The 14,352-nt window shown below is 35.8% G+C and overlaps 1 protein-coding gene across 1 annotated transcript in view; it reads left to right on the plus strand.

Annotated features, from left to right (window-relative positions):
- Positions 1 to 14,352, plus strand: part of ERP44 (endoplasmic reticulum protein 44) — a 130,739-nt gene that overhangs the window by 73,700 nt on the left and 42,687 nt on the right. The window lies entirely within an intron of this gene.

A 14,352-nucleotide genomic window follows, 5' to 3' on the forward strand; every position in this document is an offset into this window, starting at 1 on the left:
ACCCTTACCAATCTTCCACCTATAAGTCAATACACAGAAGTTAAGGGTTTAAAAAACAAAACAAAACAAAAAAAAAAGAATTAGGGATGCAAAGAAAACAGTCTCTGCCCTCAAGAAGCTTATAATCTAATGGGCAAATAATATATACAAGATACTTAGGTTAATGAGATGTAATATCAAGGGAAGGCACGAGAATTGAGAGTTTAGGGGAGGACTAGAAAAGATCTCTTGCTGAAGGGGCTATTTTTGTATTAAGTCTTAAAGGAAGCCAAAAGGCAGAAGTGAGGGGAAGGGGACATTACAGGCATTTGGGACAGCCAGTTAAAAGGCATAGGTTTGAGAAGTGAACTGTCATGTGTGGAGAATAGCAAAAAGGCCATTGACTCTTGAAGTAAAAGAGGGAAAATTAACTGTAAAAAGGCTGGAAAGGTATAAAGGGGCCAGGTTGTTAAGGGCTTTAAAAGCCAGCAGAGGATTTTACATGTGATTCTGGAGGTTATAGGGAATCACTGGAGCCTGTTGAATAGAGGATACAATATAGTTAGAACTACACTTCAGGAAGATCTTTTGGCAGCTTAATGGAAAATAGTCTGGAGTGGGAAAGGCTTGAGAAAAGGAAACTCAACAGAAAGGCTATTTCAATAAGTGTAATGTGATGAAAGAAGGTATTGTATATGAGAGTGTTGTGAAGGCAAAAACAACAGGCCTTGGCATCAAATTGGATATGCAGGTTGAATGAGAATAAAGAGTTGAGGTTAAATAGAACCACTAGGTCGTGAGTCTCAGTGCCTGGGAGGATAGTGGTGTCCTTGCCTCTAGGGAAGTTTGAACTGAGGTAAAAATGGAAGCAGCTAGAGTAGGCTGCTAAGAGTCTAATGAAAACAGGAAGAGGGCCAGTGAAAGTTTTTTGGAGAACATTTAAAATGAGGGCATAGGAGGAAGACAGCAAGGAAAGGAAGCAGAAAAGGTCTGTTAAAGAGAACAAAGGATCTAGGGTCATAGAAACAAAGGAGAAAAGAGATCATGAGGATGATCCAGTTTGTCCAGAAATCCAAGGAGGTAAGGAAAGATGGAAACTGAGAAAAAGGCAGTTGGTTAATATGGTATAGTGTAATCCAAGCAGTTATTAAGGACCTGCTGTGTACAATATGTCCAAATCATAGATACAAAAATGAAAACACCCTTGGCCTTTTAGGAACTTATATTCTGCTGAAAGTAACACTGGGCCTATTTTTAGAAGGTCTAGATTTGAATCCTTTTTCTGCCTTTTATGACCTGTAAGATCTTTAGACAAGCCACTTTTCTACTCTAGACTTCAGTTTCTCATTTGTAAAATAGAGTGTTGGAATAAATAATCTTTAAGATCTCTTATAACTTAAATATTCAATTAGAGATTGGGTCTTTGATCAATGAGAGAGCAGATTTAATAGAGTAGTAGAAATGGAACCACATTCCAAGGGGTTTAGGAGTGAGTGAGATAGAAGTAAATTTAGGTGTTAACAACTTGAAAGACATTAATTATGACTGGATCATGTTAATATGCTAAAAATGACAGTACTCCATATATATATGTACATATATATATATATATTTTTTTTTTTTTAATGCAACAAGAGGCTTATTGTATTAGAGAGAAAGCTGGCTTTGGAGACCTGACTTCAAATCTTACCTATAACACATACTTGGTTGAGCAAGTCACCTAACCTCTTAAGGCTTTAAGAAATCTCTGAAAGATTGCAGAAAAAGGTATTGTTCTTCACTTTCAGAAGAAGTTTCCATATCCAGAAATTCATATGCCAATGAAATCACAAATTCAGTCTCTATCCTTTTCACTATTTAATATAATATCAATCAAGATAGAAAGGAGTTCTTAATAGAACCAGACAAAACTATAATGAAATTTATATGGGAAAAGAGTACACTAAAAAGAAATGCCAATTGGGAGGTCACATTTTGTTTCCAGACTTTAAAACAGAATTGTTATCAAACCTGTCTGGTCTTAGATAAACAAATGAGAAATAAATTAATGAAATATAGTAGATGTGCCAGATATCCAACAATACATTAAAATATTAGTTTGATAAATCTTTAGATAATAAAAGTTAGGAAAAAGAAATCATTACTTAAACATATTTGGGAAGATTAATTGTCAGTTTGACAGAAATGAAATTTGGGCCTGTATTTTATACCATAGATCCCTGTAACTTCTAGCAGAATGAGTTTCAAACAAAACAAACTTTAGAAAAACATATAAGAAAGTAATGAAATACTTATCATAGTAATTATGGGGCGATGACTTTCTTTTCACTTTAAGAAATGAAAGGAATTGTTGGGGACACAACAGTTATGTTAAACTGTAGTAAATTTTTAAAAACCTTACTAAGAATATTGTCACTTTAAAAAGAAAAATAACAGATTGGGAAAAATGCTTTCAGTGAATATGAATGCTAAAATCTTTAATATAAGGAGGTATTGAAAAACATAACAGCAAGTCTTGTTAAAAATGGATAAATGGTCAAAAGATATGAACAAGAAACAAATCGTTAATAACCACTTGGGGAAAAATTGCTCACTCTACTAAAAAGATATGAATTAAAACAACTTTAATATATCACCTCACATCCATCAAACTGGCAAAAATAATTAAAAGTAATAAAACTGTGCAGGAAGGGTTGTGGCAAAACAGGTATACTGAATTATTGATGTGGAAATTGCAAACTTACAGAATTTTTCTGGACAACAATCTGGCAGTACACAGTAAAAATTAGAAAACTAAAATTGTTTAACTCAGTAATTCCTTATTTAGTAACCATACCCATTGTAACCAAAAAAAAATTTGTTCAAAGATGTTCATGTTCATGTTAATATAATAAATTAAAAACAAACAAATGACCTAAACATGCAGTTAGAGGAATGGAAAAATTGTGTGGCATAGTTGTATAGTGAAATAACATAAAGAAATTATGATGGACAAAGTATCAAGATTATGAAAAAAAATCTGGAAATAATGCAAAGCAATAATCATGATCAGAAGGATGTAGTATATACTATAATCATTTGACAAGATGATTCTGAATGAATATGAAAATAAATAGACATCAAATCCTAATGAGAGGTTAGAACTGGGAACTAAAAAATGTTTTGCTGAAAATTAGTTATTTTATGTGTAATCACTAAGTATAGCTACTTTCAATTGATACACATTTAAAAAATATATTTTTAAGTGTTTTCCAATTACATTTTAAAAATATTTTCAATTCTAAGACAGAAGCAAGATTTTTTTAATAAGACATTATTCATTCTATGATCTACTCATACTCTTTCTCTGTCCCAATGATGATATTCTCATATTTTATCCCTATCTCCCATGCTTACTGTTAAAGAATCTGAGGCCATATTTGAATCTAGGACCTCTCATCTCTAGACCTGACTTTTTAATGCATTGAGCCACCTACTTGCCCCTGTATATATTTGGTTTTTTTCCCTCCAAATTCTACAAAACCAAATAAAGCAAGAATGTCCATATACCAAGAAAAAGAGGATTATACGTAAGTAAAATCACATATCTCTTATATATTTCACTTATTTTTCTTCATGTCTACATAATAAATCCTACCCGCAAATGTCTTAGCCCCTCCCTACTTTACAATCACATCACAAAAGGTATCATCCTGGAGATCAACATGTTCATAAGAATTAAGTCTTTAATGTTTTCACTTTTCATTTCACTCTTTGGAGGTAAATTCACAATTTATTCTTCCCGTATTCTGTTATATATTTGTATATACATTATTTGTGTGTATGTATGTGTGTGTGTGTGCATCTTTCTCCTATAAGAATGCACATACATTGTGAGTAGGGATTGTATCATTGTTTGTGTTTATATCCTGCACTTGTCAGGTTGCAGGATATAACTGTTGGTACTTGTTAAATATTTGTCAATTAATTAGTTGAAATATAACAGTGAACTTAAAAATCACCAGAAGGATGTGTGGGCCAAGATATTAGAGTAGCAGGAAGAGGTTCAACAAGCTGCCCTTCTCCCTCTTCCACCAATTCTTCCAAACATATCTAGAAAATAATAAAAAAAAGTTGCTGTGAGCCATTTTTTTCTACCTAGTTGTAATAAGGAGACAGAGAAAATTGTGTGGCCATTAGGGCATAGTGTCTGGCCAAGAGCGTACCATGGGCATGAGAATTCTAGAGCAGAGAAAGACCATGTTCCAGACAAGATGAGGCTTTAGGAGCCTAAATTTATAGGTTAGAACAGTGATGGGCAAACTATTCCCTGCGGGCCAGATCCAGATCACTACGCCCCTATATTCAGATGTAGTGATCAGGGAATTGCTTAAGGCAGTGATGGGCAAACTACAGCCTGGAACTGGCTCACAGGGAATAGTTTGCCCATCACTGGGTTAGAAGAATAGGTGCCAACTATCAGCTTTATTACTTACTGCTCAGTTATCAGTCATAGATTGAAGACTCCTAGGAATGGTAGGCTAGAATCAGCATTGCATCTAGGTCTTGGGCTGTGTCCTGAACAAGGAGCTAGTTCAAACAAGAAGCAGCTGAATGGCTCCCTAGAAGTAAAAAAGGATCTTAATTCCTTCTAGCCCCATTTGAAACCCAGAGAAATAATGAGAGCAGGAATATCAGACAAAAGAGAAGTCTGCAGTATTGTCACATTCAACAGACAAGCCTTTCCAGATGCCTAATAGTGGCTGAAATTGAGAGGAGGCAGGCCCATAGGCCTCTTGCTCAGTCCCAAACACAGAGCAGGAACTTTCAGAACTCAGACTGGGAGGAGGGATGAGAATTTGCTTTGGATTGGATTATTGCGGGGGGGGAGGGGGATTGCAAATTTGTAGATTTTTGTTTTAAGCTATTCATGAGAATAACAAATACAACAAAAAAGAAAACAGCAGTAGAACCAGCCCAGGTATTTCTTATAGGAGTATGCAGAGCATGACTTTAACATAAAGTCTGAAGTCAGGACATAGGCTGGAAGAATGGGCCAAAAAAGCCCAAACCCTACCAAAAAGAGCTATTATGATGACAGAATTGCTTATAAAATACAAATCCCGAAGAAGAGAATGTCTCCAACATCTACAAGCAAAGCCTCAAAGGGGCACAAATTCAACTAGAATTCCTGAAAAAGATGAAGCCAAAGTTTTGTTGTTTTTTTTTTAAGATTTAAAATATTTTTATAAATTAAATGAGAGCACTAGAGGAAAATAATTGGAAATTGGAAAAATAAGAACCGTGGAAGAAAAAAATTGGAAAGAAAATTAATAATTGTCATAATTATTGCAAATTTTACAGAAATTACAAAATTTCACCTAAGCAACAACTTGCTGAAAACTGGAATGGAACAAAAAGAAGCTCATGACTCCATAAGATAGTAAAAAAAGTCAAAAGACTGGGGGGGCGGGGGGAGAGAAAGTTTAAGGTCGTTCATAGTAAAAACAACTGACCTGGAAAGCAAATCAAGAGGGAATAGTTTTAAGAATCATTGGATTACCTGAAAGCCATGACTAAAAAAAGAAAGAAAGAAAAGAAAGAAAGAAATCTAGACATCATGTTTCAAAAAAATCAAAAAGAGAAAACTTCCCATATCTCATAGAATCAAATCTCAAATAGCAAGAATCTCCTGCTTACCTCCTGAAAGAACCCCCAAGATGAAATGTTCCAGGAACATACATAATCAAAATTCAAAGCTTCTTGGACAAAGACAAAATACTACAAGCAGCCAGAAAGAAAGAATTCAATCCTAAGGAGCCACAGTTAGAATTACACAAAATGTAGCAGTCTCCACTATAAAGGAGCAGAGTGCTTGGAATATCATATTCCAGAAGGCATTGGATATAGGCTTACAGACAAGAATAATTTACCTATTAAAACTGAATATAATTCTACAGGGAAAAAATGAATCTTTAATGAAATGGAGGACTTCCAAGCATTCCTGATGAAAAGACTAGAGCTGAGTAAAAATTTGGAGGAGCAAAAACAGGAGTTAAGAGAAACAGAAAAAGGTAAATGTGAATGAACTATCATGAGAGTTTAAACAAGCTACACTATGAACATTTTGATATGAAGAGATTATACATGTGTCCCCTTAGAATCCTATAATTTTCAAGGGTCATAGAGTCTTAATTATTATTATTATTATTGATAGAATTTATTTACAAGTATCTTAGTGCTCTCCCTCATCCTCATCGCCATATATATATATATATATATGTATATATATATATATATATATATATATTAAATAACTTTCATGTTTCCACTTCTCAGTTCATTTTCTGGAGGTGACATTTACAAGTTATTCTTCAACTATTAAATGTGGCCATGTATATTGTCTTGGTTCTACTCATTTAGTTGTTCACCACCCCATAGTTCCTTCCAAGTCTTTTTAAAATTAACCTGTGCATCATTTCCTATATAACAGTAGTATTCCATATATACCACAATTGTTTAGCCAGTCCCCAATTGATGGCCATCCCCTCAATCTTCAGCTCCTTGCTGCCACAAAGAGAGCTGCTATAAATATTTTGGAACATATAGGTTCCCTTCCCCCTTCCTTGATCTCCCTGGGAAACAGACCCAGCATTATAACTATTGCTGGTTCTAAGGATATACACAGCTTTGTAACTCTATGGATGAAATTCCAAATTGCTTTCCAAATTGGTTGGATCAGTTCACAACTCCTCTGATGGTGTATTAGTATCCTCCTTTTTTCCACATCCCTTCCAACATTTGTCACCTTGCCCCTTTGTTACTTCAACCAATCTGATGGGTGTGAGATGATATCTCAGTTGTTTTGGTTTGCATTTCTCTAATCATTCTTGATATAAATTTTGTTTGGTCACATTATATAATCTTTGTGGTCTATTGTAGTCTCCTAGCTAGCCTTTTATTTAAGATTTTTTGCATCCATATTCATTAATAAAATTGGTCTGTAATTTTCATTAGTAAGAGTCTTCAAAAGAAAGTTAAAGAAAAGACTTATTAATGTATTTAGTCATTTTTCAGTAATTTTAACTGCGTCTGAAAATGTATGCATTATTCTGCATATATATGCTACTATCTCTCTGCTAACAGGGAAGATGTTCTTCATTATTCTTCTGAAGTCAAGATTTGTGACTATCGATCAGAAGCCTTTAAATGTTGTTTTCCATTTTGTTATTGATGACATTATGTATGACCTCCTGGTTCTACTTCCTTCTTTCTGCATCAGTAAATATGACCAGTTTTTTCTAAATTTTTCATAATCCCTTTTTTATATTAAGGGAATAACACTTTGTTACATTCACCCTCCACAATTTATTCAGTTCTTCCTCCAGTCATTGGTTACTCACTTTACTTTCAGCTCTTTACTATTATAAAGAATATTCTCTATATACATCCATATCTGTTAGACTTTTCTAGCTTTCTTTGACCTCAACCTTTCCCCCCCCATCCCCCATCCCCCTATATCTAGAACTTGGTCACTGGATCAAGGTGCATTTGTAGTTTTGTAAGTTTTAGACTACAGTTGAAGTATAATTCCAAGTTGTTTCCCAGAGTGGTTGGACTATTTATAGCTCCACCAACAATGCATGAGGGCACTCATCTTCCTACAACCCTACCAGCATTTGTTATTTTCATCTTTTGTCATCTTTGCCAATTTGTTGGGTGTGAGATAAAACTTTGGAGTTGTTTAATTTGTGTTTCTCTTAGTGATTTGGAGCATTATTTCATAGCATTTCTATATTTTCATATATATAAATAATAATTTCTACTTCTTTTGAGAAGTCTATTCATGTTTTTTCACTCCTTGTCTTTTGGGTGATTTTCTCTTCACCTTGTCCAATTTTTCTTAATCAGCAGCTTCATTTCTTATTCTAACTGCATTAATTTTGTTCATGCAGAAGGTTACAAAGCTTTTCTTTTATCTTTTTTGTTTGCTAAATTTTTTCTATACTAAAAAATTTTCACCAATCAGACCTTTCCTAGTAACCCAAATGTCAGGGAAAAGAAAGCAGAGTAAAAACAACCACAATATAAGGTCTACATGAAAAAGCATTCAAATTAATCCCAAATGTGCCTTGTGTCCCTCCACTGTTGTGCTAGAGTTTGGTTATTCTTTATAGTCCTGAGCTTTAGTAACCTGAAGAATTGCCCTAGAACTTCAAGGCATTTTCTTTTTACATAAAAATTTTCATATGTCAAAAGTATGACTTCGATTGAGTTGGCCTCTTTAAGCCAACTGCTTAATGGAAAAATGGGAAGTAGATAAAAGTGCATAACCCAGAAGGATGTTGCCATGGGGCTATTTCTTTTCTTTGTACCCCTATTACTAAGCATAGTCCCTGGCACCTGATAGGTAATTCACTATCTTTCCTGTGGAAGTTTAATTGATATAAAGCAGTTATCATTTCAAGCAAGCTAAAGAACTGGAAAAATGCCTTAACCAATAAACACTTGGTCACCTTGCCGAGAAGAGAGACGTGGTGGCCCAAAGTAACACCAGTCTGGAATATAAACTCATTTACACAATCTCATGCAAGAGAAAATGATGAAAGATTGTGAGCAATATCACCTCAAAATAGACCAGACATGATCATTTTGAGGATGAAAGCACTAGAATCTTTGGCCCAGACTATCATCATAATATCCTGGTTAGTCTCTGTTGCCTTGCCCCAGAACTACTGACAGTGATTTTTCCAAGTATAGATCTGACTAGGACACTCTCCTTTTTTACTCAATAAAATCTATTAACCTATCAGACAAAAGTTAAACTCTATCTGCCATTCAAAATCCATTATCATCTGGCCACACCCAGCTTTAGAGAATTATTATACAGTACTCCATTTTACTCACTCTATGTTCCAACCAAATTGTTCTTCTGATTTTTCAATATGGCCCTCCATTTTTCCTCTGTAGGCCTCTAATACCTAGAATGTACACCTTTTTTAACCTTGGCCCCTTCGAATCATTCTTAACTTCTTTCAAGGCTCCCTCAGTTCAAGTGCTCGTGTGTCATCTTCTGCATGATTCCATATTTACTGTTATCCCTTCACTCCCCCAATTATTTTCTTTATATCTACATATTGTGTCTTTTAAAATTATTCCAAGCCCTGGGAGACTATAGCTTCCCCGACACCTCCCACTTCCTTTGTGGGAGGTGTCAGAGAAAGTATAAAAGAGAGAGTTTGGGATCTTTTTCATTCTCCACTGTCTTGGGGCTCTCTACCCTGGAGAGAGAGCCCAGAGGCTGGTCTCAACCCTGGCTCTCAACCCCGGAGGCTCTGGACCCTGACGAGAGGAGTGCCTACTGGAGGAGACCCTTTTTCCCTACCTAACTTTTCCCTTATCAAATCTAATAAAACCTTTTTGAGCTCCAAAGGGCTCAGGTCAATTTCCCACTAGGGCGGGGGGCTGCCAGCTGAGCTACCTTCCTTCCCTTCCTCTGGCTTTCCCTTCCGTTCCCTTCCTTCTATCCTACCTTTCCTCCTATCTATACCTTCCTCCCTTCTTCTAGCTCAATATGTATATGTTGTCTCTTCTTCCTAAAACAAACTCCTTGAAGACAAACTGTTTTTTTTTTTTTAAACCCTTGTACTTCGGTGTATTGTCTCATAGGTGGAAGATTGGTAAGGGTGGGCAATGGGGGTCAAGTGACTTGCCCAGGGTCACACAGCTGGGAAGTGGCTGAGGCCGGGTTTGAACCTAGGACCTCCTGTCTCTAGGCCTGACTCTCACTCCACTGAGCTACCCAGCTGCCCCTAAACTGGTTTGTTTTTGACATTGCCAAACATACCGGACACTTCATAAACTACCTGTTGCTTGACATTTGAACTACCACTCAATGATGGGCAGGATTTGGATAAGCAGAGATGGTGGAGGATATGTTCTCAGTGTAAGGAAGGTACACAGGATGCATTTGAGAATGGCTTTTTTTGTGGTTGTTTTATATTGTTTTCACTCTGTTTTCTTTATCCTTCATCACATAACAAGCCTTTCATTTTTCTCAATTCTTCATATCATCATTCCTTATAGGATTTATTGCATTGCTTTCACACTCTGTAATTTTTCTTGTTATCTCCCTTTTATTGGGAATATTAATTTCCAGCTTTTCTTATTGCATTACTTGAGTAATAATTACCAGTGGGATTTATAGATCGCTTTAAAGTTTATAGAGTCCTTTATGTACACTATTTTGTTTGATCCTCATAGTATAACTCTAAAATAGGTGCTGTTATTATCCCCAATTTATATGAAGAATATGAAGAACTGAGGCTGAGAGAAGTAAAATGATTTGTCCAAGTCATTCAAGGTTTGACCTCCATTATTCCTGATTCCAGTGGTGCCCTCTATCCACCATACCACCTGATTGCCTCAGTATACTAGTCATCTATATAATGTCTTCATTATTTGGGTGTCTTACCCCACAAATATACCTTTAAGTTCCTTGAAAGCAAGGATTACCCACTAACCTTTGTGTTTTTCTCAGTACCTATTTTGTACAGGATACATACTAATATACTTTATTAAATTTGAAACCATCTCAAGTACTCGCACAAATGCAAAATACACTCCAAACTGAAACTTCTAATATAAATGGGGAAATGAATATGAGTTTAAATGCATCCAATTATGACAAGAAACAAACAAGAAATGAAATAAAATTTAAAAGATCCATTCAGGAGCTTAGCTTAGAACAGGAAACTAAGGTGTGAAGCAGTTCAGTTTTTGCTAAGAGTTACACAGAGGTAGAATATTATTATGTGACTCCCCTTTTAATAAGAGACTTGTTTCTTGGAGTTTGTAGTAAAAAACAACAGTATCTTAGCATGTTGAACCAAAGCAAAATGATAAAAGAGCCATAGGAATTATACTTCTGATGAATTTTTTTGCCCTGGTCCTTTGAAATGAAGAAATCGAAGGAATTTTTTTTACCCTAATAATACATAGTTGCTTGACTGTCATATTGGCCAATCTGCTAGGTGTAAGGTGGTACCTCAGAGTTGTTTTAATTTGTATTTCTCTAATCAAAAATGATTTAGAATGTTTTTTCATGTGATTATTGATAGCTTTGATTTCTTCATTTGAAAACTGCTTATTTACATCCTTTGACCATTTGTCAGTTGGGGAATGACTTGCATTCTTATAAATTTGACTTGGTTCTCTATATATTTGAGAAATGAGACCTTTATCAGAGAAATTTGTTATATTTCCCCCCTAACTTTGTTGTTTCCCTTCTAATCTTGGTTACATCTTGGTTCATGGTTGTATAAAACATTTTAAATTTAATATAGTCAAAATCAGTCATTTTATGTCATGTAATGTTCTCTATCTTGTTTGATCATATATTCTTCCCTTCCCCATAGATCTGATAGATAAACTATTCTATGTTCCCCTAATTTACTCATGATATTATACTTCATGTCTAAATCATATACACATTTTGACCTTATCTTGGTATAGGATGTGAGATATTGGTCTATTCAATAGTGTATTTTTTAAACAATTTTTTATTTGTAAAGGAGTAGTGGTAAATAGCCCTGGGGATATTTGTAAAGGAATAGTGGTAAATAGCCCTGGGGACAATAGCTTGTGACCAGATATAATGGACTTTAAATGTTCAGAATATTACATACTGCTTTACTTTGCCTTCTTGCCCCCACATCCATCTATCCTTTCAAGGTAGGGACTCTGAATCCCAGCCTGTTATCCTCTCAACAATTTACATTCCAGAAAGAATTCCACTTATACTTGATCCAGAGCTTCAAAAAGTTTATCCTTGTTCTTTCAACCTTAAGTTGACCCATGTTCCTGCACTATCAAAGTCTTTTACTGTTTCCAAAGTCATAAGGTATTGTGCCCATTGGTTCTCCAGGGCCAGAGAGTACTTTATAAGTTTTCCTGAGACATGTCTTATTTAACCCCAAATTCTAGTAACATCATCCCTTGGTGAGAACTCTCCATCAAGATTGAGATGCTCCATCCTAACCTGAAAGATCTGACCCAGTGTTTTTTGTTGGGATTAGTACCCTTGCATAATCTTTTGCACAATCCTCAGAAACCCAGCAGACTGGTAGAAGAAACATCATTCCTTAGTCTAGAGATGCCCTCGGGTATGCACTTACACTCTAGCATCTCCTGAACTTTCTAGGGATGAACCTGGTCACTCCTAGGTCACTAACCTCTTTCTACCCCCATATTTGTTTCACTTAACAGATCCCTTTACTATACTGCATTATTTCCCTGGACACATTCCAGCTTGTCAATGTCCCTCTTAAAATGTGTCACCAGAACTGAAAATCACATTTCAGTTGTGGTCTGACAAGTGAAGGACAGGGATTGCAGCCACTTTATGTAGTTAAGTTGGGTTCTGCTTTCAGTCAATTAGGACCCTAGTGTTTCATATGAACTGTTAATCTTGTTTCTACCATCTTGTGCTTGAAGTTAACTTTTTAAACCTAAATTTGGGAATTATTATCAAGGGCCTTTTGGATTCTGATTATCATCTAGCACAGTGATGGGCAAACTACAGCCTGCAGGCCAGATGTGGCCCTCTGAAATGTTCTGTCTGGCTGCTGCAACATTATTCCTAATCTGACAAATACAATGAGTAGGATCCAATACAATGAAATTTAGAAACAGACTGACAAATGAGCATTTCCTTTCCTTTGGCTCCCTTTTTAAAAAGTTTGCCCACCACTGGTCTAGCATATTAGGTATTCCTAGCTTTATATCATTCTCAAATTTGAAAGACATATCTAAATTATCAATTAAAATCATGAGCAGAACAGAAATGAGCACCAAAGCCTTATGGCACTAGAGACCTTCTACAAGGTAGATAACAATTTCTTAAATAATTGGACTCTGTCATTAAACCAAATATGAATCCACTTGAATGTACAGTGCCCACATTTTCAGACTTGTCCACAAGGGTGTCATAAGAGATATTTTTCAAAATAGACAGCCTAGCCTTGCTGAAATACAGATAGGGGCATCTGCAGCATTCAATTTAACTCAGACTATAACCAATCCAGTAAGAATATCAAAATCAGAAATGAGCTTGGTCTGGCATGACTTATTTTTAGTGAATTATAGACTCCTTGTGATTTTCACTTATTTTCCTGTGCACTCACAAGCCATCTGTTCAAGATTTCTTGAATTTAGCCTGAGTTTTTCTAAACTTGCTTGCCTATAGCTGGCATAATCTACTTTCTTTCCCCTTTAAAAAGAGTTTATGAAAATTTGCCCATCAGTCTTATAGTTTACTTTTCTCGTTCTTAACTGTACTTCACAAATTATCTCAAGTGGTTCCCATATCATATCTTTAAGTTATTTGAGCATCCTGCAGTTTAATTTGTCCACATCAAGAGCTTTGAACTTATTATTCATAGTTGTTAAGTCTTCTTTCCCTGCTTCCTTATCAGTCTTTGGCTCTAGTTTCTTCTCTTTTTTTAAACCTTTATTTTCTGTCTTAATAACAACTCTAAGGTAAAGGGGCCCTCACCCAGGATCAATAAATAAGTATTGCCAGTTGATGTCTTCTCCCTAACAAAAAGGGAGGGATGGAGGGAGGGAAGGGAAGGGGGAGAGAGACAGAGAGACAGAAAGTGTGTTAGTGTGTGTTAGTTTGTATGTGTCTGTATGTTATTGGCCCTATGACCCTGAATAAGTCACTTAACTATTTGTTGTTTTAGATCATTCCCAAGAATTATGGAAAGAGCCCTGTTGCGCAGTTAGGACTATTTCTTCACTGCCATTTATACCTGTGCCTCTATTTGCTCCACTTCGAAAACATACTTCCTCACTAATTCTCCTTCCTTGACTACATCACACTCATCTTTCAAGTCCAGCTCAACTTAGGCTCTACAATGAGACCTTGACTGATTAGTCCCGTATTGATGAACCCATGGTACACATGCTCTGGCATGCCAGAAGGGCCTACTCCGTTTTTTCCTCCCCACAGTGCCTGAGGACATTTTTCACACGATGCCAGCACTTCCTTCCTACCCTGACTAGGGTAATGCAGGGGGCTCACAGATGGCTTGAGGGTGCAGTTTGGGCACATTGTCTCTAAAAGGTTTGCCAACACTGCTGTAGTCCATATTAATCTCTTTTCCCCCCCTGAACTTTAATGCATTTGTATTTAGTACAACATAGGTTGTCACTTAGTTTTATTTTAATTGTTTTATCAATTAGTATTACATCCCCATTTAGATTATAAACTCCTTTAAGGACAAGGACCATAATTTATGCTACTTTATAATCTCTATACCGAAGGGTTCATAGAGGTGCCCAAAGAACACTTGCTGATTGATTGAATAGAGGAGGAGTTCTTGATTGATA

This window comes from Gracilinanus agilis, chromosome 1, assembly GCF_016433145.1.
Source record: "Gracilinanus agilis isolate LMUSP501 chromosome 1, AgileGrace, whole genome shotgun sequence".
Taxonomy (NCBI): Eukaryota; Metazoa; Chordata; class Mammalia; order Didelphimorphia; family Didelphidae; genus Gracilinanus; species Gracilinanus agilis.